Below are 23,363 nucleotides of genomic sequence, written 5' to 3'. Positions count from 1 at the left end.
GAAGTTAGGTATGATGTTTTGGGTGAAAGATTTATTGAGACATTAAATGCGATTAGTTTAAAGAATAAGCAAAGAAACTTATTAAAATGATTATGTCATTTCTCTACAGTGTCTTTGTTCTAACATTGACACATTAGGTCTCAAGGAAAATCAGTGCTGAGAGATGTTTCTGTGCGCTACTGAGTGCTTTATGTAAATTGGCTTTTGCTGAAAATAACTGTCATATTGTTTTTACATTTAGAACCTTCACCTAGTGTTTAAAAGTCAGCAAGGCTCTAATCGACATTACACATTTTCAAGATTATGTGAATATTACTAGAAATCCAACCGATCCAATCAGGCTTTACCAGATGCCCATAGTTGGCCGGAGCGTAGCCATGCAAAGTATGATGTGTAAAATCATGAATGACTTTTTGGGAAGTTGGCTGGTCCACTTTTGTAAGACATGAGCTGTGTCAGCTGCAGTTTATTGGTTGACATAGATAGTGCTTCTCTACAGCTCAGAACGCTTCAAAGATGCAAAGGCTTTTTCAACTACAGTAGTTTCCAGTTCAGATAACTTCATGTTTACAAATTAAATCCTAAAAGTTCTCTATAAGTACAATATTTCTCCTTCTTTACACAAATTCATTAGCAAATTTCTAACTGAGAGAAAAGAACAGTGATATCATCTTATCCATGCAGAAAATAAGCTCTTATGCGCCCCAAGGATGTGAACCTTATTACGGCAATACATTAATTTAAAATATACATTTAAAAATTATGCAGCTGGTATTTAATGTTCACACGCAATGATTTTATCTGGAGATAAGAGAAGTCCGGGAGGCTGATTCTAAATATATGAGAGTGGGAATATTAAGTCTTGTACTGAGTCTCAAATATTATACAGGATGATGCAGGAGGACTCTTCCGGGAAAAGAAAAGAGTCAAGACAAAAACTAAACAAGCCTACAGAGATTTAACTTTACAATGGAACAATGTCTGTGCAGATGGTTGTTTAAAAATGGTGGCAAGGAAAAGAATGGAAAGGTAAGCAAAAGTAGAAAGCAGGTTGTGAAAACAACCCAATACAAATATACAATGCAGCCAAATATTGAGTGGCCTGAAAGAATATCTCAATCACAGAAACGATGATAACAGATGAGTCCACATGGTACATTGGTTGGTTAATTCCACCTCAAGATCATATCATAATGATAACTTGAAATTTTAATAACACAAAACTTGATATGCCTCATGCTCTCTGTCCTATTAGAGCAGGTTTAATTTAACCACTGATCACAACAACCATTCATTTAAAGCTGATTATCCTTGAGGGTCATGCTCATGGCATTTTTTCAAATGTACATATAAGAGTGAGATTCCTTGTATTTGGACATAAATGTACAATTACACAAATGTAATCACTTGTACGACCGCAGAGGGAGACTCCAACCTGATGTGGTCTCCCATTATATGAGGCTACTGATAGAGATGATCAACTACGTATTTGCATTCACATTACAGCTTCAATGAGTAGAAATCCGTCCCACATAGCCTCAGTTAATTGACTATACTACAACACCATCATTGAGTCCGCCAGAATAGACAGAATTGTACTTTTTTTCTTGTTTTGGGATAGAGTACACACATTTCACAACCTGACCCAGGTGATTTCTAAGAACCAAAATGAGCCCATCACTATCCACTGTTAAGTTTTCCTGGAACATAGCTTGCAAAGTGCAGACTATCTTTATGAAGCCAGTCATCATTGCAGGCAATTTCACATCTCAAATATCTATGATTTACTGAAACCAGTGGCCACTCATTATTTCAAGACCAAAAATTGTCCTTCAAGATCGGGTGATATTTATCAGAGAATTGCTCCAGAATTTGGGAGTGAAAAAAGAAGAATTGTCGTGCCTGTGGTTTATGCCAGAGTGACATATTCAACCATACTAACAGTCACAACAAATGCTGGCTGATAAAAGTGGGTGTCAAGCTGTTAACATAATATACTGTGTTACTGATAAATATAACAAAGAGTGCCAAATAGGCCAACTAAAAGGCAAGCTGATAAGGAAGAATCCATTAGCAAGAAGCACAGCAAATATGTTGGGGTGCCCACAGTCAGCAGCCATGTCCTGCTGAATGAATACTCTATTAAAAATTCTTGGAAATAAGCATTGGATATGTGAGAGTAAACTTTCATTCACAGTAGAATAAGGAGGACGAGCAAGGGAATTCATTTCCATTTCTCTTAATCTTTCTTGAGTGAATGAAGTCAGTCAGTGTGACAGACCAATCCTGTTTGACTTGTTAGGTCCTCTTTAATTGCAATCTGCTATTTTCTGGTCTATTTGATATTTTATAGAGATTTCAAAGTTTTCCTTGACTAAGTTCTTTCTTCCCATTGCATTTGACTCCACACTACTAGACGTTTAAGATAGCAATTAGGAAAATGTGTGACAAACAGTATTGATATAAAGTGCTGATACTGTATAACTGTCAAAACCATTCATTCATTTTCTGATCCGCTTATTCACAAGGCTTGTAGATGTTGCTGGAACCAATTCCATCAAACTACAGGCACCAGGAGGCCAATTACAGGGCAAAAGGAGACGGACAATCATTTATGACAAACAAGTGGAAGGACACGTCATATATAGAGCACCCGCACATTCTGTCTACCGCTGTTCTTAAGCCAATGTTACGGTAATTACATCCCTTTGTTCATCACAAATCACTTTTTTTCATAAAATCTCTATGATAAAGTATAGCTGTATGTCATTTCTCTAACAATAGAGGCAAATTATTAACTCAAATACTTTCTTGCTTTGAGGTAAGTTTGAATCCAGCACATCTTTTGACCTACAGCTTTGGATCATTAAGTTCGTAGGAAGACAGCCATATGAATCATGCAATGAAGACCACGTGAGACTTAAGGGGGCACTTTCAAAGAGAGGGGGAATGTGAAAGGTGACATGTGACAACAAAGAGGAAGAGCAGACCGGGAGAAAATACCTGCTTGGAAAAGTGAGAAATGGATCGAAAATGCTTGCAAAGTGAGATGTGGAGAAAAAAATGAAGCATTTCACCCATCATTACTGAAGTTGTTCAAGTTTCTGGAGCTCCCCTGAGGCCTTTCTGTGGAGGTTTCTGCCGGGTGGGGTCTTTCAACTCCACCTGGTTGCTATTCCCATCAGTCAAATACATGTTCTCTAGCGTTGTTTTGTTTGAGTGAAAGGTTGACGTTTGCCTCCAGCTGAATCCCTTTCTGGGTTTTTTATTTAATAGTTTTCAAAAGTTCACTTAGGTCTTAACCTTGCTTCTGTGAAGCCTCTCAAAAGTGAACAGCTCCAATTTTCTAGCTACTGGTTCTAGGTGTGTTTATCTATTGGATGTAGTCTGAATGGAGTCCTCAAATACACACTCACATAGCAAAACAAGATTTGTCATTTTCAGTGTCTTAAGATAAGTCATTCTCTATCAAATATAGCTCCAATATGTTCACCAAAAATGATGGATGAGACAGACATCACAGTCAACTAACACACAAAGTATAACTTATATGACTGTACCACTACTTCATTATCATTATCCATCTATTGTAGAAAGAATCTCATGACTAATATTCAAGCGGTCATACCTTTTTTTTCATTTAACCATCTAAGGGAGAAAGGTCATGCAGTAATGCCATGTATTGAAAGCCACTTAAAATGCGTGCTGGCTAATCTTGAATTAGGCATCTTTTACTTTTGGTATGATTGGGCTACTGTCAAATATGTTTTCTTTTTTTGTCTTTTTATACCTGCCTGCAATTATTGTCATTCATTGCAATCCTTTCATTTTCAGGGCACTAATCCATCACATGAGGACTATATTTTACCTTCCTTATGATATTCTTTGCTTCTCGTCTGATCAGATCTCATCAATGATGCTACAAGGCATTATTAGTGATGGCTATTAATGCCAAGGTCATTGGATCAACCTTAGTATACAGTAACTCTAGTAGTGCTGCACCATGTACGCTGATCATTATCAGAATATAAGCACAATTGGATCTCGAGATCCTAGGATCTTTGGACTCTGGTAGTTAATTCATGAGCTAGATCTGTCACTTTAAGTTTCATTCTCAATTATGAGCAAGGCAATCATTAAATAAATTAATTTCAGAACTAATTAAATCTTATTCCTTGATTATAGCATCTCTTGCACCCAATATTAAACTACACTTTGGCCTTCGATTGTCTGCATGGGGACCGTGTAGTGACTCGTTGGCTCTTTAGGTAAGCGTTATCTGCTAATCATGCCCAGGATGCAGGTTGAAAACATCTCTTGTCATTGCGTTTGTACAGTGAATATTAACAAAACAAATGCAAATTTAGAAATGTGGCCTCTTCAGAATGTGGCAGTTGAATTGGGAGGTCGAGTGAAGTGTTTTAGAGTGTGTGAAATGCAATTTGTGGCATAGAGTGTGAGCCTATGTGAGAAATACGCTCAAAGAATGAGAATTGAGAAAATTCAGCATGATGCTTTGGAAAAAAAACTTTTTTCAAATGAAGTAAATTGCAATGTTCAATCTTACCAGAAACGTCATCATGCTTTCTTCATGCTTGTAATACTGATTATTAACAGATCTGGATGTTGACAACCAACTTCTTTTCATCTGTAAGATATAAAATTGGCAATTTTTATTTTGAGTAAACATAAGATGGTATGTCAGGTTTCCCAATTTCAAATGTCTTCTTTAGCACAGTATATTCAGTAGATTATATTGTAATTTTTAAAAATCCACGGTATCAAGTATGGCCACATTAACATAGGGAGCCTCTCATTGAATCATACACATCACACGCATTGCTTATGCCATGAATAAATCAACATGACAATATCATTGCAGCCTAAATGATTTGCTTAAAGAGAAATGAAACAGGCAGAAGCTTATCAACTGATTTGCTTGATTAGCTTGACAAATTTAAAATACAGCATGAAGTCTCAATCATGGCAACAGGAATAACGGTCTCCTTTTTTTTGACAAATGATAAGGTTTACCATGAAAAATTTCAAGACTTATTTCATGGAGATGTAAAGATATCGAGGACAATTTATAAACACTTGACTATTCTGTTTCTTGATCATGAATACCTGTTATCTGCTATATTTCTGAAATAATATCTATTCATATGCTGCATCTTTTAATTAAAAATTAAATATTGTCTTATAAGAATAAATATCTTGCTGTAAATAATAATGACCAACTGAGCTAACAGGCCTCCTCTGATAATACATTAATACAGCAAACAGACAGATATTATGCCTGAAAATCTCAACAAGAAAAGCCAATGTCATCAAACAATGTGTGTTGAATTTTGCAGATGATTTTTCCTCTTGTGCAGTTACAACTTGCATTAATGCACTAAATAGTACACATCTTTATTCACTCTTTTTTGTCCCTCCCCAAAGACATATTCACACAAACAAACACTCATATAGCCATTTGGGAAAATAAAGAGAGGCTCTGATATGGATGGTTGCACAAGGTCAAACACTAGTTGTGGATATTCAAACAGCACACTTGCATTTTCGAGTATACAGATGCATGAAAAATTGGGTCATACAAATGAACACTCGCACTTAGATTTTTGCTACAGGCCCCAAAATAGAAAGCAGAAGTGGACAATAATGAGATAAAAGAGGGAGATAAAGGATCAAAAGACTGCAAGATAGAAAAGATTGAGATAATTGGATGAGAAAAAACAACAGCAACAAAGGATTAATAGAGGAAATGATATACCACATGAGGCAGACTAGAATATTTCAGAGAAGCTTGGACATTTTGCTTATTTGCAGATGTATTAAATTAGATGAATAGCTAAACGTTATGCCATGTCCATTTTTCATTAGGTCAAAAAAATAGTGAGCAAAATTCATACCAACTAAGAGTTAATTTTATATAAATTATATTTCATATAACAATAAGGTATTTTATATATGCTTTAATGATGAATAATTGATGTGATACTTTATTCAGTAGGTTGGATACCCTTATTTGATAGTTTTTTTGCATATGCAGCCTTGATACATTGATTGAATGACAGAACTCTTCAACATTATCACAATTCTCTTTTTAAATTTGGTATGGCTACATGCAAACTGTATAAAATTCACAGGATTTTAATCTATTATCAGTGTGGAGTGACCAGATCTTTAAGATTTTTACTTGTTTTGATGGGTGCACTGGGAGGTGCTCTTTTCACCGGAGGCTGAGATCAGATAAACATAGTACATTTACTGAAATTCTGATTGCCCCCAAAGCCACGTAAGTTGATCTTCACTTTATCTTTCTCGGAACAAGTCACAGCGTGACTAACTTTTTACCGTCTGCCATCAAGTCAGATGTGTGGCATGCAGCCTCGTCACTGAAGCGGTACTGTACATGTTGCTGAAATCTTGTTTGAAAGTCTGACAGAAACCATGCTGACAGGAAAGAAAATAAATTGGAAACCCTGCCGTTAAAGGGAAAAATAAATGTAAAAAAACAAACAAATGAAAAAGAGATGTGGGTTTTACTGTTTAGCCAATCTTTATGTTGCCACTATTCTGACAGCATATGAAAGTGGTTGACTTTGTTTTGCTCTTTCCTAAGTTACTATTTTACTCTATATCTTATCAACAGTTCTATTGAAATCCTTTTTCACAAACATACTTATGATGAACTATCTGTCAAATTTTAGTGCAGCTTTCCCTCTTCAATGTCGCTGATGATATGGGCCCTATCCAAAGATAATTATCAGTGCAAACAGCTTGAATGACAGGAGAAAATGTGCGGTTTTCTTTCAAATTATATGGTTTTTTTTTTGTTTAAAAAAAAAAGAAAGAAAGATTTATGGTGGGTGAATTAGACTGTGGATCCAATGACTGAGAGAAAGACAAGAGCACAAGGGACACTGGGGGTGGATGTGGAGAATTGATCGCAAACAGCCTGAAGAGGGAGAAAACAGTTGGCAACACTTGAAGACAACAAAGGCCAAAAACACGTTCCTTCTGAAAGAAAGAAGCCAGAAGGAAAGACAGAAGACAAAATGGAAGGATGAGTGCAAGAGTGACATATTGATGTGTGCTAACACGATGGCAAGGGTAGTGTATTTTCCAGAGGACAACAAGCAAAACCCAGGTCCGCTGCGTTCAACAGGAGACCAGATAAAGAAAATCAGTGTAGGTGGACTGTGCTGTGCCAGGCACACTGAGAATTAGCTTCAAAATAGTCAGACCAAGAGCAGTTTCGTGTTACGTAAACACACTTTTTGAAGAAAGCGTAACATCATAATGAGTGTTTGTCAATGTATGTGCACTACAGTGGAATATAAAGATCTCTGTAAATGCAAAAATGTACCTGCATATTATCTGATATTAACTATTAAAACTATAAACTTGAATTTGATCATAAAACCGAAAGTCAGCACTCATGATTTACTTTCCCGGACCGCACAAAATTATGTGGCAGGCCAAATTTTGCCCCTGGGCCACCATTTTGACACTTTGGAATAGGGAGTGGGTTTTCTGAAATGTCTAACCCTGACTAAGTAGTGATTCCACTAACTAATTGATAAACATTTGTATTGTCTGAATGAAATTCTTCCGACTGTGTTTGTTCCTAAAGTGGAAAAATGGCAAAAGGCATCTCAGGAATTTCTTCCAGGCACACCAATTACCCTGCCAGTTGCCATCATAAATTATCTAAGCACTCTACTATTTATCACATTTAGGATTTTTCCACATATGTAAAAATGGCAATATACATAGTGTGTACACAGTAGGATGGGTGAATGGGTTCAGTATTTTTGTGAATAAATATACACATCTAACAAATGTATGACTCCATGTGGTGCAGCATAACATAAACCCAGATGTCTTCTAGACATACAGGTCTAGGCTTTTCTTCTTTTGTCTGTTTGTGTGCCTTGCTCGTTGGGGGAATGAGCTTAAATATTAATGCATCAGGAGATGGGAAATGTAATGTGGTGCCAGAACCACTTTTAATAGAGCAACACCAGTGGAAAAAGTCCCTCAATCAGCAAATGCTCCCGATTGAAAGCTTCCTCTGCTTTCTAAGGCATATTTGGCCTTGGCAATAATAAAATCTTTAATTAAAGTGCTGACTTGTATCCCCCATATTTTATGCATGACGGTGTGCTACAAAAACATCCCACTTTGACATTTCACTATTTACAATACTAGCGTTTTTTTAACTAAAAAAAAGCTGCTGTCTTTGTATGAACAAGCATTAAACATTTCTCTCACAACAAAGGCAAGTTCTATATCCAAATCGTTGTCGGAGAGGTATAATTGAACCAGATATTTAAATTATCTTGGGACTCAAATAACTGAATATGAAAAAATCCACTTTCCGCACAGTTTAGTGCAGTTCACTTATTATTATTGTTTAATTCTATTAAAATACATACAAAGTACTACATGAACAGAATAAGGGAACAACTACTAATAATATAAATTATTAGTTGGTATTGTAGGACATCTGGGAGTCTGAAAAGATAAAGCCATGATAGTAAATTGCTTTGAAAAATAGAATGAGATAAGTTATGGTTTATAACAGTTCTAAATATCTATTATTGATGTGGTATGGCCTCCGGCTTTAAAGCATTATCTACAACTATGATACCGTTAATTGACCAAAGAGATTAGTGTGAGACATATTTTTCTAGACAAACAAACCGTGCGTTCTGTAAAATTAATATTTTTCCTAATTTTATATTCAGCAGATGGGAAAAAGCAGAGCAATATATTCCTATTAGAAGTGCCCCACTTGCTTGTTTACTCAGGGAAGTGAAAAATTAATGTAAAGCCAGTATGACATTCAATTGTCTGCACCCACAGCTTGGTAAACAACACACACTGAAAACAAACACACCAAATGAAAAAAAAGGTAGGAAAAGAAAACATCAAGCACATGTTTACGGTAATTTGGAATTAAAGAAGCACTATTTATTTTGAAACATTTCCGTTTGTCTTGAATGTATTCATCTTCCGACTGGCTTATTCTACTGAGGCTCTTGGGGTGCTTGAGCCCATCCTAGGTAAACTTACTCCACACTTCTCAGTTTATTGCGAGACTGCTTTGAGAAAAATGTGTTACACCCAAAATAAAATACATATGCACAAATCCAGTTGAAACCTCATGAAAAGGTAAATAACCTCAAGGACAAAATCTTAGATAGCAAAGACAGCAATGTTCTTTATGCAGTACTCACTGACTGCTTTCATTTCAACAAAACTCTCTCTTTAGTTGTTGGTGGTAAATTATTCTAAAAGCTCCATCGTGCACCAGAGTTATTGAAGTGCCCGAATCCCTTCTTTTCATTTATTTTTTATCTATTGTTGCCTTTCAATCTTATATCAGTGAACCCAAAAAAATATTTCTATCTTACTATTATTCATCAATCAACATCAGCTATTGTGTACTGAAAAAAGCACATGACCTCTACAAGACTTTTATTTTATTATTAATTTCTGAGTGAATTGCTTTCAAGGACAGATAAAATGTATTTGAGTTTTTTTGCCTGAAGGAGAAATAAACCTCTAGACCTGTGAAGCCAGAATATTAGTACAGCGGTACCTTTGCTTATGTATGTCGACATACAAAATGTTCAAGTTATAAAACACTTCAATGGGAATTTTTTGTCTGTGGAGCCAAAAGAAATTCTAGTTACAAAATGGAAAATCTCATGAATTCAAACCTCCCAGAAACACAAATTTACTTGTAGCATCCAGTATCTTATTTTTGAATTTTCAAGCCTCCTATTGGCTCAGAGGGAGCTGCATCTCCAGGATAATCAACCCACGTTAGTCAGTTCTAATACACGGTGTTGTGAGTTTTTCAAATTTAGCTTGATGCAACTTTATTCATAGTTTTGCATCATCTGCATCAAGAAAGATTTTCCAGGAGCGATTAAAGAGAAAAAATGTGCTCTGTTATCAAAGTGATCACGAGTTGTGCTTTCATCCAGTTTGACGATGTATGCTTTGTGTATTTTGGGACAAATTATGTAATTATGCAAGTAATCACAGGCGATCGTCTTAACCACAATGGTACTGATACAGAGGCCGCATCACTGCAGGCACTGCACTAAAAACCCGTAATTCTGTAAAAATCAGCCCTTGATTATCCCTCTTCTTTTTAACCTCGTGTCTGATAGTTGCGTTGCTAGTTCAAAGCACTTAGTCAGTCCTCTTTTCAGCTTTAACCCCCATGGTCTTGATTATTCTTGTGTGTGACCGTTTTTTTTCTCACCAAGTTTTTTTGGGATGCTTGAATACCTCCCACTATTTCCACCCATTGTTAGGTTTACATAAATGTAGGTGAAATTGATTTCTAATCAATGTTGCTTCCTAGCTGAACAGACTGGAATTGGTGTTATGACCTTTCCTGAAAGGTAAAAATAATTGTATACTCTTATTATAATACAGTTTTAAATGTAGTATTTTTTATTATTTAGCTTTGTTTTTTATTTATCAGACTTATTCATTTTTTCTATATTATTAATTAGTTTTCAACATAAACAAAGAATAATTAAATTGATGAAACACAGAGCTGTGCAACTGGCATACAGATTAGCCAACATTTCAAAAGGGCAGACAGAAAGGTTGAACACAAACAAATTATTAATCAAATTTGACATCTATGCACGAAAAAAAAAAAAAAAAAGGTTGGATGAATTAGAGTAAGGTCCATAGTTCATAGACTGTGTTATGCCTACAACAGGCAACACATTTTTGTGAGTGTGTGTCTTGCCTGACGATTGCATTGTCATATTCTAGCAAACTGTATCATGATGTTGGTGTGTCTGTGAATGGATGAGTTGTCACATTACTACACCTAGAAAATGCAATTCTGCTTCACCTGCACAAAGTGGTTATTTGTAATCATTGAGTTGCATACAAGTTTCCTTTGCATTTTAATTGCAAAGTCAAAGTAAATCAGTGGGTAACTTTTATTTTAATAAAAATTATTTCAGAATGAGTCATATTAATATTAATAGTTTTATTTAACATTTGACATTTTTAAAGTAGGTTCTAACCTTTATAGTAGTTGCTCTAATATTATACCATTCCAGCAGCTATGTTGCATACCTTTTGGACAGAAAATTCTACACCACTGTATAATAATACCCATGTAAAATTGTGAAAAACTAAAATATGAGTTTTTGTTCTAATACCTAACAAAGTGAAAAAAGAAAGACTTGACTAAGTTTTTTGTTTTAGCAGCAGCAGCAGATGAGGCACGGAAGTGAAACATTATTAATATTTGAAAGGCACGTGCTGTACACTGAAAAATCACATGGCAATGCTAGTGGTTTATTTTGCAGTATTAACACAGAAAAGACTAGAACAAAAAAAGAGTTCTTTTTTTGCTGATATCAGCCTATCACAATTTGCAGGGCATAAATGAGCAAGTGATTAACCTTACTCAGTAGGTTTCACCTCCTGGAATGCATTGGATATATAATACAGTACTTTTTTATTCCTCTGTTTGCGTGTCTGTAGTTTTGTATTCAATATACCTTGCAAACATATAAATGAGGGTTTGTTCTAAAAGGATGTGTGCAATATGAAATGCAAGAGGTGAGTAAATATTTGGGTAATGAGGTCAAAGATTAAAGAGGTCAAAAACGGAATTTTACCTTGACTTGATAATAGATTAGCACATTGATCTGCAAACCATTCCTTCAATGGCTGCTGCAAGTCCTTGCTTTGTCTCAACCAATTCAGTAAAGACACTTCAACCAGAAAAGTTTGTCAAAATAAGCAGCACCTGGCTGCAATCAAATGATTGCACGTGTAAGGCACTGGATTGGTGAAAGGATTTCATCTTGTTGGGCGGATCCAGGAAGTACTGCACACAACTGGGGGCATGTTTGACCCTATCTAAAGAAGATCTCAAGTCATTTTATGTTAATTTTTATATGTTACTTTTTATGAATATGAGTGAAATTTAAGTGTGCTAAGAGAAATGTTTGTCATCTGTTTAATTTATGTTCAATTGCAAACACGTGCAAATAAGACATAATGCAATGATTGCACATTCTATTCAAGGAGGGCTTGTCAGTCTACCTGAAGTATAATGAATATTTATAACTGAAAAATGGTCTTGAAGTTTGAGAATGTCTAATGCATCCCAACAAACACGGTTTAGGATTCCAGTCCTCTTCAAAGTAGAGAGTAAACTTCAAGAACGTGAATATATTGTATTTCTGAAGTTCAAATACTTTCTGAAAAGAAATAAATGCTATGAAAAGAATACCATTTTTGAATCATGTATGAGTTTTCAAAGCCTTTGAATTCTTCTTTTGAATTTACTTCTAAAAGCAAGAATTACAATCACTGAGGTGATACACTTCAGTCATGCAACATATTCATCTTCATTTAGTTTATATAACTTTTTGTGTATGGATTGTCCTCATTGTTTCTCTAACTTCGATTAGTAGCTCCGTGCAATCAGCAGGTAGTATTCCCGTAGCCCAAAAGCTGGCTATGCACACTGCAGGAGATTTTTTTTCTTCTGTTTAGTGTATTTTTCTTTTTCCTTTCACATACCAGTTTAATATGTGCTGCCGTTTACGCTACCAAAACATGATGACAGGTGAAAACCTTTCAACAATGACTCATAAATTATGGAATGCAGGCAGCTTAATTGTGTCTACGGATTTATTGATGCGCACATGCATAATTGAGTGGCAAGCATGTGGACAAGAGGAGTGATGTGGATTTGTTGAGTGATATGAAAATGTAGTCCATGATAAAGTGAACACAAGTTTGATTTGATTATTCATACATTCATTTTCTGCAGGGGTTATTCTCACAACGGGGGCGCTGGAGCTTTTTAATACATTTAAAAAGTATATTTTGGGAACCACAAATTTAATAAATAAATATATTTTTAAAGTGACTGGGGGTTTCAATGAATGTCAATTTAATCAACAGGTAAATGAGAAGGTTAAGAAAGAAAGTACGATGTGTGAAACACATCCAAGGTCATTGGGAGAATGGCTTACACAATGGAAACATGCAGTGGGAGGAAGCAACAGTAAAAGATGGAAAGTAGTACAAAATAAAGACTGAAGAGTGACAGAGAAAACTAAAAAACTTAAAATATGCTATTATTTTAATTGACAAAGGGTTGGGGGGTTGAGATCACTAGATTACAAAAGGGCTAATTACTATCTAAAAATGGTAAATGGATTGGAGCGGGAAAAAAGGGTAAAAAGTCACATTTTAATTGCATTAAAGACGTGATTAACAACTATTCACCTCCGCATTCACACCCCAATGACGCTGCTGCCATATCACTGATTAAATTACAAACTTGTGAGCTAAAAAATAGCTACAATTGACTACTGAACACAGCTAGAATTTGATCAACCCTCATCGTAAAAGCCAAAACACCCAATGTACTTGTTAACTACTGAGGTCGTGACCTGAGATCCCACTAATATAATAATAAATTCGTAAAAGCACATAAAAGTAATACAATACAATGCAGTTAATAAAAAAATATATATAGGGTGGGGATATGGTCAATTTCCACAAACTTAAATATGTCTCATTCGTTTTTATTATAGTTTTATGTGGTGTAATCGTGGAATCGATTGGCTGTGATGATGTGAATGTTACGGGTGGTCGGTACTTGCCAATGTTTTTCAGCTGAAGGGCCACAAAGCATTCACACTTTCAGCCAATTGTGCCAATACATATGCCAATACTTCATAATAATGACTTTACTCAATGATCTCATATAGAGTTCAAAATGTAGAATTGCTTAGATGACCTTACAGTAGCATCACACAGACAAATATAATCACACTATGGTCAGACCGTAGGCCCTACGACGGAGGGAAATGTCCAGTTCATAATTTTTTGGGTAGTTATTGGCATTTTGCAGCATATTGCAAAAAAAATATGATTAATATCTCCAACATTCACCCTCCTCTGGTGGTATAAAACTGTCATACACTGACAGCACAATACACAAAACTTAAAATACACACACATAGTACAGCTCACACACATTAACTTCCCACAAATGCACATCCAGCTTTCTGTAGGAAAAATGTCATCGTTATATAAGCAAACTGACACATGTTGCACCCACACAAACACATGCAGGCTTCCTTCCCTTTCCATTTGTTTCTTTTTTTTTTTGTTTGTTTGTTTTGTATTTTTGGCTTTTTGCTTTTGCTTCCAATGCCTCCACCGACTCAACCCACCAATGCGGTATATTAGATTGCCTCTTATCCCTTGTCCTTCATCTCCTCTTTCATTCTAATTTGGATTTTGTCCCGAAACAAGCATTTCTCCTCTAAATGTGTCCTCCCTTCTGCTCAACCTAGCTTTCGTCCTGCCATACATCAGTTTATCTCATATTCATCAGAAACAAAGCACAACACAAGGATTTCCATCAACTCGCATTAGAGATGGAGGATATTCTGGATGCCCATTTTCCTTATTGTTTTCCTGAGTGCCAACCACCCACAGTGTTGGCTGAGTGAAAAAAGACATCATCAGTCAGATAGATTCAATGCAAAATGTAGAATGGGTTTCGCTTGGTAACATTAGTATCAGATTAGATTGTAAATGTGACTTCCCTGCACCTTTCACATAGGGTTTAACCATTACACAATTGAATGACTTCTTTTGTTTAAGCTTACAAGTTTATCTGCCTACTCCAAGCTCATGGGAGACCTATTTTTGACTTTTAGTAATTATCACATCATTCCAAATCTTTTTTGTACTGAAATCGATGCTTCCTCCAGGGCAATCCAGTCAAAGCATGGACTATTAATGTCAGCTCATAATGTTTCAGTTAATATTTATTTGGCTATGTCTCTGATTAAACAATATGAAGACACAAAGGAAGGAAAATAAGGGCAGTAACAGTGACTATAAGATTTAATGCAGGTGCCAATTATACCCGGAAAGAATAGCTAGTGCCCTTTTATCTGGAACATCCCGCTAAATATTGATCAATAGTCATCACATTCTGTGATGCTCTATGTAAAGGTAGAGTAAACTATAAGTCTAACAACTGTATTTTACATGCATTTTATTATCCTGATTTTTTTGGGAAAACTACAGATGCAAAATTGTTTTGTTGTCTAACGTGTTTTGACTTCATTATGTTGCAGCAACCCCTTCATTTAAAAACATTGAGGTAACAACATTGGAACATGCATGAGCACATAAGATCCTCAGTTCTGTTCTTATTTGCCAACAACAGTTGTTGTTTTCTTTTTACAGACTTTTAGCTGTGTGGCCTTTTACATTTTTGGAACACATCACACAAATTACAACCCAAACTTTTACTTGCTTGAGTCCCTTTTTCCTTTTTCTTTTTTTTTTATCTTTAAATGTGTGGAGTATATATAGATAAACAATCTTTTACTGGGTCTATGAGGTTCTGCTGTGTATCTGTTGGATTATTATTGAACTGTATAATTTGTTCTCAAAAACTTTGTTCATTCAAAACTTTGGGGATTAGTTTGGCAAGCGAGATGGTGTTAAAGCAGCAACAGCTACATTTCAGTGCATAGATAAGAAAAGTTACAGGTTTGGGAATTAATATCATGACATGCACCACATGGGGCCAGCCAGGTTCAATCGGCAATTTTTTGCTTTGCCCATCGTTGTTCTTTATATCCTTGATGTAACTAAAAAATGTTTAATATCTACATTAATATAAATCTTCAACCACAGCCGTAACCTGAGTATTGATCTTATCGAAAAACATTTTTTATAATGTATATATTTTTCATGTAATGCAACAGAAATAGTGCATTCTTAATCCTACTTACCGACATGTCAATGTGCAAAGTAGGATTATTGCATTATGCCTATCTTGTGCGGATATATTAAATATAGGACTTGGATGTAATCCCACTGGTGGCGGTATGATTGTGAGTGCAAATGGTCATTTGTCTCTCTGTGTGCTGTACAGCTGACTGGCGACCAGTCCAGGGTGTAGTTTGCCTTTTGCCCAAAGTCAGTTGCGAGGATCAGCGGTATGGCAGATGAATAAATGAATGACTCGGATGTGGTAAAAAAAAAATCAAACCTGATGTCGACTTTTAATAGATGTGGGACCCCACATTCTCACAAGCATATTCTTTAATGGTGCATGCATGAAACAGCACGCATTTTTTGAATAAAAGCAATCTGTTAAACGCATTTTACCAGTCTGAAGAAAAACTGTCTGAAAAGTTCATCGGCTGTGTTCCACTCTCCAATTTCTCAAGAAATATGGCTTTGACTTCAAAAGAGAAACAGAACTGCTTGTACTTTTTTTTTCATAAATATCTATACTGTGCTGCTCAAATTACCATTCCATGTTGAGCATTTTCGGCAAGAGCAGATATCTGATGTATGAATAATTTAATCTCAAATGTCTCATGAAAGTCCCCGTAATATTTGGACCCTGCAGTGGCTACGCAATAAAAATCCCATTTTTTCGTTTTGAGCAACAAAGCAGATAGCTCCTATTAGATTCTGTCAATGTTGAGGATTCTTTAACATTTGTCATAGTCTTCTTGCATTACAGAAAGGAGGGACATAATTACATTTTCAGAGAAGAATAAGGGCAGCGTTATTATTTTTTCAATACTAAAATAAGAACATGGGAATATGCAATGTGGTGGTGTTATTTTTGTTGCCTTACCTCGGCCTCAGTAGTAGCTGAGTAGTGGTACACCTATTTAAAACACAAACACTAAACTTTGCAGTTTGCTACATAAAACGTGTAACATTATTTACATTAACCTTTTAATCACTTAAATACAACATATTGATACAATAATTTGCTGCTACAAAGTGCAGGTATCACCACTGAACAAGTGAAAATACCCAGATCAGATAGCTCCACTTATCCAAAACAATAGAATGTCAGTTGAGTAACTGTAACACTTCAGTTTTAAACTATTTTATACCATCATGTGCACGTCTCATTGTTTAACAATTTCCAAATGATTGTATATTTCAAAACAAGTGGATTTATTGCGAATAGTTCTTTAACGGAATAAATCTTTTTTTAAAACATAATAAAAATAAAGAAGTGCGGCAGCAGTTGGCTCATCATTTGATCCGGTAATGTGACATATAATATGTTTGCAAGTTATCATTTGGCGGTGGATTTGAAATAAATCCTTTAAATGTAATTTGGCTCACTCTAAAGTGGGCAAAACTGCACTGGCACATGGCTGTGTGCCTCTTCCACCTACATCCTCTTTGTTCACTCAGGATGCAGAGAACACTCTTTGATGTCAACAAGGCATTTTGCCAGCTGTCATAAGCATCTACCACTTTACGGGTCTGAAATCTCATACCATCACAGTCAATTCATACTTACGGTTTCCTCATGATAGGTTAACACTTGTCACAGCAAATCACATTTGACCGACTCATCCGTAAATGTGTCCCAGTGGAACCCTTAAAGAAAAAAGTCAAGCCTGTCTCTGTAATTATCATTACTCCTATCACACTTAAAGATATTCATATAGAACTGAGGGTTAGCCCGGCAGAAGAGTGTTTAGCGCGTTGGCCTCACAGGTCTGGGGTCCTGCGAGTTCTCTGTGAGAAGTTTTCATGTTCTTTCTGGCCCTGCGTAGGTTTCCTATGGGTACTCTGGTTTCCTGCATGGTTGTCCGTCTCTCTATGCCCTGCGATGGGCTGGCCACCAATTCAGGGCGTCCCCTGCCTCTTGCCCGGTTGTTGTCCCCCAATATTCAAATTATAAACCACTGCAACTCAGGCTGTTGTCCCCTATCTCGTCTCACTTATAATTTTATTTTCGACAAAGTCAGTGTATTCGTCTTTATTTCGATTTTAAGTGGATCTGGCATTTTTTTTCTAAAAATGTGTTGGCTGTGTCAATTCTGATTAAGACTGTGCACTGAAGGAGTATTTAAAACCCATCGTTGGCACAGAAATCTATTCCAGCATTAAAGGCATTCAGAATTACCATTGTGAGTGTCCAAGCAACTGAACAGGCAAAGCCCTCCCCTCACCAAACAGTTGCTGTGCTCCATACGTATGCTCAAGGTTACTCCTTTCGATGCAGTTCTTCCCTTCTCCTTTTCAGATGGTTTGGATTTCAAACCATTGGAAAAGGTCACTTATTAAGTGAGAAGGTTATTCTTGACATGCTTACATATAAAGTGCATGAGATAAATTTGGAATTGATATGGCTTTATATAAATAACATTGAATTAAAAGGAATAGACACACTCTAACATGCAAACATTGAGCACATGCACGGCACTTTTTTTTTATAGTTCCAAGCATTTTGCTCTCACTCACTGATGGCCTTCGGCATCAGGGGAACATATGGATGGATGCTTGGATGAATGGATAGATGGAAGGATAGATGGAAGGATTGATGCATTATTGATTGAAACATAAACTCACTTTTAAAGCAGAAAAACGGGCGTCACACAGCTGTATCCAAATTTGACATTTTAATGTTTTAAAAGACATAAAAATGTGAAACCCAAAAAATCATTTGAAGGCTATAGCAGGAACCTAATGCAACTCAACCAAAATAATCTGCCCTTCTTTGGAAAATGTTTTTTTTCTGCATCTAAAAATATGTACAGTGTGCAGTAGATTATTCTACCACATGATGCTTGCCGTATCTGGTTGTGCCCAACCTGATTGAGTGAAAATAGAGCCAACCACTCAGTTGTGACAAAATGTGGTGTTTAGATGCATTGCTCGGCTTAGTCTTGGCCTAGAGGTACCATATACTGATACAGCTCACACAGTATGCCAGTAACTGAGAATTCTAAAGCCACAGGGTGCCAAAGATGGGCCATGCAGAACATTGCAACCAGGCACCAATCTGGGTAGGCTCAAAAAGTATATTTTAGAGTGTTTTTTCTGTTTTTAGAAGGCCAAAGAGAACTTTGAACCCTGCAGAGTGGCTAAGAATATTATATGTTTTGTATATAAATGCATGCCAACAGGGTTTTTCGTACCACAAACATTAATGGCAACAAAAAAAACATACAGAAAACATCAGCTAAATTAGTCTTCCATTCCAATTTGGGAATAATCCTCCACTCAAATGTTACCAACGAATGGTTATTTGACATTCTGTAGTCACTATAAGCCTAAAATGCTTGTTGATGGTTCTGCTATCAGCACTCCAACAATACAATCACAAAACACATAAGAACATCTAATATAGAATACAACAAACTATCATCCAACCTTAAGGTTTAAATGGAAATTACTCATTAATGAAATAAATGTTTATGCATGCAAACTACTACAACTGTCTTCTAAGCAACTGACACAAGGGAAATTCATGAAACACTGTCTGTTTTTATTGTACCATTAAATAGTACATTCAGAGAAAAGAGACCCCCCAATTCAAAACGATTTTTTCCTTTCAAAGTGTTAGCAGTGGATTGTTGATATGCTGCAAAGGTTTTTCCTCCCTGGGCATGTTCTTATAACAGTAGGAGGTTTATATCATCATATAATGTCTGTTAACAACAATTTTCTGACAGCCATGGAATGATTGCCTCTGTTAACCAGAAGTAGAGACTGTGTTCTTTTTGCCACAAGGCAAATAAAGAGCTGTTGATGTGAAAAAGGCATCACCAGAACCACCAAATGTACCTTCAAGTGATCACTCCCAAGTAAAAACACACCAAAAGCAAAATGAAAAGGCTACAAACCAAAGCAGAGGGAATTTCCTTGGAGATGCAGTGAAAACTTGGTATCTGAAAACCGATCTAAAATCACGCCTATCTTAAGTCGAGTTAGTAGACCGCTGGTCTAATACGATTCTGGTGAATTTTATTGGGGGCATTTGGATTTATCACCATATCATTCTTTATTTAAAAAATAAATATACCTGCCATTTGCATGTTGCCAAACTACCTTTCAGCCTTCCATATATTCAATGGCTACTAAGCAAGGGGGCAGGTGGGAGTCAAGAAGAAAAAAACTTCTCAGAAATGAAAAGACATAGATTGTGATTATCTTTGCACTTTACAAGTGTTAAGTGGCCAAGCAATGTTCATACATACAATTAAGTCTCCCTGCAGGTTCACTTGACATAAAAGAAAGACAGCGAAAAAAGGAACATTATGACTACTGTATTTTTCAGAAAGTACAAAACTATGGATGCAGAGAGCTTATGTGGGGGTGGAAGACATTTGCTAGTGCAGTTGGATGCAGTGGTGGTACACACAACTCTATTTGTTTACAACATTACGGTGGAAAACTGCTTAATAGTCATCTTACTTATATTTAGTTTAATCAATACAATTATTTAGATGAAAAATAAATGGATGCTAGCTTGCTCAGCACAATGTTTGTGGTTTTTTTTTGCTCATTCCTCTATAATTGCCATAATAGGTGTGGTGGCATATCTGTAATGTTCTGACACTACTCAATAGTGTTGGATAACTCTGTTGGAGCTATTAACAGCTTTCCTTACAAAATGCCACTTGGCTCATACCTTCAATTCTAGTTTGATTGGGAGCCAGAGGAGCTTATAAAAAGGTGAAAGTATTGGTTTATGTCTTTTTCTGACTGAATGTTAAAAATCGAAGATGGCCAGGTGAACAAGTGGTTAGCACGTCGGCACCGCATTTGTGAGATTGGAGTTTCGATCCCAAGTCCGGACCTTCCAGTGGGGAGTTTTCGTGGGTATTCTCCGGGTACTCCGGTTTCCTCCCACATCCCAGAAACATGCATGCGAGGCTGGTTCTACACTCTAAATTACCCATAAATATGAGTATGGGCGTGAATGGTTGTCCATCAAATTGTGCCTTGCGATTGGCTGGCAACCAATTAAGCCTGGTGGCTGTAGTTACCTGAAAAAGACTCCAGCACCCCCTGTGAGCCTTATGAGGATAAGCAGTAGAGGATATGAATGAATGTTAAAATGGAAATGTCGTTATAAAAGAAATAGTCAACAGAGTGCAATACTAATATGATCACTGAAACAACAGAAAACTGGGTTCAAAAAGGAAGAAAAAGTACACTCATGAAATACAGTGGTAAATACTTTGTTGTATACTGGTCTGGTTTAGTTTGGTTTGGTGAGCTCATTTATAGTCTCTAAAGATGTGTGAAGACAAGACCAAATTAGGGATATTCGTGTCACCCGGGTGAGCATCCATTATGCATCAAGCATTTTTACCGAGTACGAGCACAAACGGCCAAAATCCAAGTTTGTGTTGAGAATCCTCAATCGTCTCTTGCTCATTGTGCTCTTTTTCCGCGTACTGACTCTTTTTTTTTTCAGTGTACTTGTATTTCGTGTTTGGCAGCTCTGCATGTACAACATGTAATATGTGATGCTGTAATTGTCTCAGTCGGGGTGAACCAGGAAGAATAATATTTTTTTTGTACTTGCGTTATGACAAATAAGAAAAATATTGGCACACCTGAAGAGATGTAATTGTTAGTTAAATGAAAGAAAAACATTTCTCAGGGATATTTTATTTGAGTGGAAAATGAATACTAAGTATGAATTGGATTGACTCCATTAGAGGATTTCTAATCATGCACATTAAAAACGATTCATGATATTTGGCATAATTTGGAAAGTTATTAAAACACAGTACAGTTTCTGCTGATTATGATGAGTTTCTTAATCCATCATCAGGGAAGTGTAGATTTCATGTGTGTTTTTATGTTACAATTATCTTTTTAAAGTAGATTATCTCCCGTTGGGTTTATCTCTCTCTCTATGCCTCTTGTGAAACACATAGGTACCTCCATTTATCCTTTTATCACATTCTACCTCTTAGCTTTCTGGCTCATATTATCTCGAAGTAATTCAGTTTTCTTAAATGTTTAACCTTTCTTGTCTTAAACATGCTCTTGTCACAGATTTAACAAACCTAGTCTTGACGTTAAGATCAATATAATGTTTTACTCCAAGAAGATTTCTCATTTTGTAGTAATTGCTCTTATTGAATAGTACATGAATGTACATGGATGTTGATGATGATAAAGAATCTCCTCTCACTATTGGATGTTCAATGCAACAACCACCACACCTTTGACACCACTTATTGCTTCTCATGTCCTCATAATATACTAAATAAGAGCTGCTGGCAGATTTTAAACAGTGACGGGAAATTTTGCAAAAGCCTTCCGGATGTTTACAGAGAAGACTTTTGTATAATAGTTCAAATGTGAACGTGTGGTGTGGATGTTATGAAAGTTAAATATGTCATGTCTGATTCATGCATCCTTAGATCTGCGTGAGTGTGTTTCAGTTAGTTTAGGAAGGGGTGGTACTCTAAAAAACTGCGGATTTGAGACACCGTTCCATGCCCTACAGCATGTGAACAAACACCACAATCAAAGTCTTGGAGAAACACCATGCAGGCCAAGAGAGTGGGCAGGAGAGCGAGCGGCTCACCCACAAACAAACACAAACACTGAGTAATTCCAGTTCCCCTACAATATGATGCAATGATATATAAAATATATTGAATGTCATGATGAAAAGGTTGGGATAATTACATTAAAAATGGATCATGGTGATCACTTTGTATCAAATGGATGAATCCTTATGGCAAAACATTTTTCCCCTTTATGACGTCAGCATTAAACTGAAATGTACGTTTTTGCCTAATTTTGTCAGTATACAATTGCATTAGTTATCATTCAGTGTGTTTGAAATCATGCCTCTTTGCCGTGTCTATGTTTTTCTTACTTTGACACACAGGGGGCAGCAACACACTTAAATTTGGAAGAATAAAAAGGCCTTTTTACATGTATGCAGTGTGATAGAATGCTTTTGATTGGCATGAGAAAAGTCCTAAGATTCGAAGAGGGGGAGTCCTCAGTCAAGATGACATTTTCTTTGTATAACTTTGTTTCAAGTGACTATTAAAACTTAATGGCATCCCCATTTGGTAGGAAAATCCATCGTGGTTAGCAATCATCACATGATTGCTAGAATTCCTTCAAGTATGCTTTTGATTGACATATGACTAATCTAAAGTAGTGTGTAAACCTCAAAATTTTCACTCATAAATCGAGATGGCATTTTCTTTGTTCAACATTAGTTTCAATTGACTAATATAATTAGTGGCAAACCCCAGTCATTAGGAAAATTCTTTTTGGTTGCAAATCATCAGATATAGTTCCCATCTCAGAAACCATTGTAATAAAATGCACATCCTGATCTTGCATAATTCAAAACCCTTTCTTTGTCAATGGCACCTATCTCTCTGCAGCATTCAAACCCCATCTAAGATACATGAGTTGCAGTTAATACAAATGCTGTATTTTAAAGCCACAAGGGTTTAATTGTGATTTGTTTCAGTTTGGAAGCCAAA

The 23,363-nt window shown here is 36.2% G+C and overlaps 1 long non-coding RNA gene across 1 annotated transcript in view; it reads right to left on the bottom strand.

The window, feature by feature from the left end:
- LOC144200054 (uncharacterized) overlaps window positions 1-23,363 on the bottom strand; it is a 72,928-nt gene that overhangs the window by 19,287 nt on the left and 30,278 nt on the right. Inside the window, exon 3 of the long non-coding RNA XR_013327028.1 lies at window positions 4,568-4,648. This is a non-coding gene — a long non-coding RNA (uncharacterized LOC144200054). The remainder of the gene's footprint in view (window positions 1-4,567; window positions 4,649-23,363) is intronic.

Source organism: Stigmatopora nigra, chromosome 8 (genome assembly GCF_051989575.1).
Source record: "Stigmatopora nigra isolate UIUO_SnigA chromosome 8, RoL_Snig_1.1, whole genome shotgun sequence".
NCBI lineage: Eukaryota > Metazoa > Chordata > Actinopteri > Syngnathiformes > Syngnathidae > Stigmatopora > Stigmatopora nigra.
The sequence above is the reverse complement of the archived record's forward strand: the minus strand, read 5'-3'. Positions and strand labels throughout refer to the sequence as shown.